Source organism: Maniola jurtina, chromosome 7 (assembly GCF_905333055.1).
Source record: "Maniola jurtina chromosome 7, ilManJurt1.1, whole genome shotgun sequence".
NCBI classification, from domain to species: domain Eukaryota; kingdom Metazoa; phylum Arthropoda; class Insecta; order Lepidoptera; family Nymphalidae; genus Maniola; species Maniola jurtina.
Window position 1 is genome coordinate 8,602,186 of NC_060035.1, and position 5,230 is coordinate 8,607,415.

Consider the following 5,230-nt stretch of genomic DNA (forward strand, 5'->3'; position numbering starts at 1 on the left):
TCAGAAGAACTGAGAAAGAGCTGGATCAAGCCACCTTTCAAACAAATAAACTAAATTAAAATCGGTTCATAAGTTTAGGAGCTACGATGCCACAGATACACAAATACACACGTCAAATTTATAACACCCCTTTTTTGGGTCGGGGCTTAAAAAACAATATAAGTAGGTATTAATGTATGAAGTGTATGAACTAAAAAAGTTCGTAACGCTACGTACACATAATAATATATTCTGCTATATTAAATCATCATCATCATCATCATCAGCCTGTGGACGTCCACTGTTGGGCATAGGCCTTCCCTAAAGAGCGCAAGCTTCTTTATACTTATCGTCAGTCTATCGTGCTGAAGGGCGTCCCACACTATGCTTGCTTATACGCGGTCTCCACTCAATATAGGTTTACCTATCTCCATTGATGTCGGAGGAATGCACTAATTTGCTTGGTGACACATCTTTTACTAATTCGGAAATTGTTCCTGCTGATAATCCTGCTGACAATAAAATCAAACCGGTAAGCTGAATATTAAGAGAAAGAGTACTTGTAATTATATACCTATTTCCTGAAGGTGTCGGGAAGTGGTTGGATAAGCCTTGCCTACGTAGCCTTAAAATAATTTATAGGCTATTGATGCAAACGATAAAGTATAATTTCAATTTGGCGTAGGTATAGTACCTACCTACTTAATTTTAGCCCTAAGGGTTGATTTACTTTGCCCGCAAATCGGAGGGAATTTCTAAAATTTTACATCCCACCAAAAACATTTCATGTAAAAATGTAGCCAAGACTCACAAGTTCATAATGTTTTCACTGTTAAAAAGTTATGAGATCTCTAGTAGAGCCAAGCCCCTAGCTGAGCTTAGATTTGTGCTGGCCATGGGACCTATCCCAAGTCCAAAGTAATATAGCTCTTAAATGTTCTTGACTGTATCAAATTTATAACAATAAATAACAAATCACTCTACTTACAAGCTCTGATTCTACAAACCCTACATCTTGGTAAAAAAGGACGGCTTGGCCGTTTAATGTTCGTAAAACTATTACATGACATAACATATTTTAAGGCCTTAAGGAATAGTTTGTTCGACAATTACTAATTTGTATTGTACTTCGTGATGGTCGCAGAAGCAATTCCGGGCTTAGATGTCATTTCAGATAAAAAATCCACGAACTGTAAACGGCCAAGCCGTACTTTTTTTACCAAGATATAGGGTTTGTAGAATCAGAGCTTGTAAGTAGAGTGATTTGTTATTTATTGTTATAAATTTGATACAGTCAAGAACATTTAAGAGCTATATTACTTTGGACTTGGGATAGGTCCCATGGCCAGCACAAATCTAAGCTCAGCTAGGGGCTTGGCTCTACTAGAGATCTCATAACTTTTTAACAGTGAAAACATTATGAACTTGTGAGTCTTGGCTACATTTTTACATGAAATGTTTTTGGTGGGATTTCATTTCTTTTTGGCAGGTGCCCTAGATTTTTTTGGATCTATTTTTTGTAGGTACATCATTTTCATGGCCCACTCTCTATCGTTACCTCTTTTTTTAAAAGCTTTTATTCAACTTGCAATGTACTCGTATGTAAATATGTTTGTTCGGGTGGAATCTTGCAACTCAATTTTGAAGCAGATATACCAAATTTCAGTCTTTTAGGACTTCAGGAAACACAGATACTTGGTACGTTTGATAAATCTGCCACGGACATCTTATCCTGAAAACTTTAAAATTCGAGCAACAGATTTTACAGATATGCATCTCATATACGAGGGGATAAAGGGGGACCCGATTTCTTAATTTATCTGTTGTTCATAATTGTTGAAATTCCTACTTAATGCCAAATTTCAGTCTTCTAGAACTTCAGAAAGTTCCCTAGAATTTGTGACTAGAGGTTTTGAATGTCGATAAATCTGAAACTATAAAAGCTAGACAATTGATACTCGGTGTGTTTAATGAATCTGCCAAGGACATCTTATCCTGAAAATATCAGCATTCTAGCGATGGAATTTACAGATTTGCTTTTCTCATAAGAGGCGTAGAGGGGGGGAATTTCCAAAGTCTTAATTTTCCTGTAGTTTGTATGCAATTTCTAGTCTACATACCAAATTTCAGTCTTCTAGGACTTCGGGAAGTGCCCTAGAATTACAGACTAGAAGTTTGACTGTCAATAAATCTGAAACTATAAAAGCTAGACAATTGATACTCAGTGCATTTAATAAGTCTGCCAAGGACATCTTATCCTGAAAATATCAGCATTCTAGCGACAGAATTTACAGATTTGCTTTTCTCATAAGAGGCGTAGAGGGGGGGAAATTCCAATTTCTCAATTTTCCTGTAGTTTGTATGCATATTCTAGTCTACATACCAAATTTCAGCTTTCTAGGACTTCGGGAAGTACCCTATAATTAAAGACTATGAATTGTGATGATCATCAGTGAGGGACGAAAACGGCGTATTTTAGGTATCAATAAATCTGTTACCATAAAAGCTAGATATTTGATACTTAGTATATTTGGTAAATTTGCTGAGGACACCTTATACTGAAAATTTCAGCTTTCTAGCGTCATCCAGACCGAAGTTATGACGGGTCGAAAATACGGCGAAACACTTCGAGAAAAAGGTACGTAGCGCCCCGGCCGCCGTTTGGCTCGTCTTGGCGGGGGCACTGCCCTTCCCCCTGATACCATATCTCTATTTCCGCCCTCATCCATACTTAATATTATAAAAGCGAAAGTGTGTCTATCTGCTGTCTGTCTATCTGTCTGCTAGCTTTTAACGGCCCAACTGTTTAACCGATTTTGATGAAACAACAGAGATATCCCGGGGACGGACATAGGCTAAGGACTGTTTATCCCAAAAAATTAAACAGTTCCCACGGGATTCTCAAAGGTACATCTGTTTAAACGATTTATATGGACACAGGTAGCTTACGTCCCGGAAATTGAGATAGGCAAATTTTTAAGGAAATTAAAGTTCCCACTGGATTAAAAGAAAACCTAAATCCACGCGGACGAAGTAGCGAGCATCATCTAGTAAAGCATAATGAACTCGCGCAAAAAAGTACGCGAGGATGCGCGAGATTGTTCGATACACGCGCATGCGCGAAATGGAGGTCAATGCTACTTATAGAAATTCCCTTCGATTCGCTGCCAATGCAGAGGAGATAAAGAAGGACACAAATAGACAGTTACCGTAAAATGTTTATAGCAGCGTACCTACAGTTGTTTCGGGTACATGCATACTGCGTATAGAAATTCCCTTCGCTAGCTATGTAGAGAGGAGATAGACACAGATAGATAGCTTTACCATAGTATCCCTATAGCAGAGTAGGTAGGTACAGTTGTTTCGCGTATGCAGACGGCTGACTTACTATAGGTATAGGTACTAATCTGGTAGGCGAGGTAGCAGTGCCCCTTTTTTTTTTTGTTGACGCTGGGGAATGCATTTGCGCATCCCCCCCGGAAGCTGGCCAGCCAGCCGTGAGGCAGCCAGCCAGCTGAGGGAGGGTATGTGGGACTCGCCGGCCGAGAGGCGACCGGAATACCCACTAAACCCCAGCGCTACTGCGCGTCGCCTGGCGACTGGGTCACGGGAACGCCGAAGCAAACAACCGCGACCCAGCCAGCGACGTCTGCCGAGACAGACCCTCCACCGGGGACCTACTCGGTCCCCACCACCGCACCTCCGGGACGCATCAACGAAGTGCGTCTCCCGACCCCGGGACGCGCACGTCACCCGCATCCCATCCTTCACTTCGTCCACTGTGCCCTCTGCTAGTCAGAGGGACACGCCAGGTCATTAGCCATAGCCAACAATTTCTTCGAAGAGAAATTATTAGCCATGTTACCGGGGCGCACCGGCCCGAACACTGTTCTTCCCCTCGGACGCATCCAATAGGGACCAGCAGCATCCAGGCACACTGGGAGGTTACCTGGCTGGCGCAGGTAGCAGTGCCCCTAGTAAAACCACGAACAATGTTAAAAAACCGGCCAAGTTTTTCCGACATTTCGCACGGATAAATCAAAATCTGTTATGCACAAAAATAAATAAAAATCTGTTTCAGAATGTACAGGTAAAGCCCTTTCATAAGACACCCCACTTGGTATAATTATCTTACTTTGAAAATTGAAACACATTTGAGTTTTTTTTAATGATGTAACCACAAACTCACGGTTTTCGAATTTATTCCTTTACACAAAATAAATATTATACCTAATTTTCAATGAAATCCGTGTGGAGTTTTTAGTAATTTTTATTCGTATAAAATAGTTATTTAACACACAATGTCTTCTTCTTTCTACATTACTGATGACAGAAAGAGAAAAAATAGTGTACGTAACTATTCACTACCTACTACTACGATTTAAAGCGCTATAAATCTAAAACAATTCATAAAATATCGATTTCAAAAATAGATCAAAAATCAAAATCCGAACCTTTGGACCAAAATCAATAACAAACACTTGTGTCATGTACGGAAATAGTCTGAATAAATCAAGATGGGTACCCTGAGCATTACAAGTTACGACAGTTAAGGCCATTCAATTGGTAATCTTCAAACAAAGAACGGTTCTAGTTTATTTATCTACAGTAGTATTCGGTAAAATATTCACGTTACATAAGCGGTATATTTAGCAGACTACCTACTTGTGATGAGAATTATTTATCTTCAAATAGTAGGTAAGTACATTTTTTTTAGGTAAGTATAGGAGTTAGCTTCTATAATATTTTAGGTTGTGGTCATAGACCGATAGGTTCTGATACTATGAATTGAATATTAAGTTTAGTATTTTCATATTTTTATTATCTTTAATTTTTATTTGATAAAAGATTAATTACTGTACTCAAAAATATACTTACCTATACATTATAATGTTATCACTTGGTATCATAGTAGTTATCATCAAGCATTTCTGATCCAAACAAGGATCCTGCCAATCTGTCTTCCAACACAAGTGTAAATTAAAAATTTATAACACCCCCGACAAATGAAGGTTAAAGTTACTAGAGAAGAGCTGATAACTTTCAAACGGCTGAACCGATTTTCTTGGATTATAGCTAAGAACACTTCTCAATCAAGCCACCTTTCAAACAAAAAAGCTAAATTAAAATCGGTTCATTAGTTTAGAAGCTACGATGCCACAGACAGATACACAGATACACATGTCAAACTTATAACACCCCCTTTTTGGATCGGGGGTTAAAAATGAAGTTAAGCAGCACTAAAACCCGC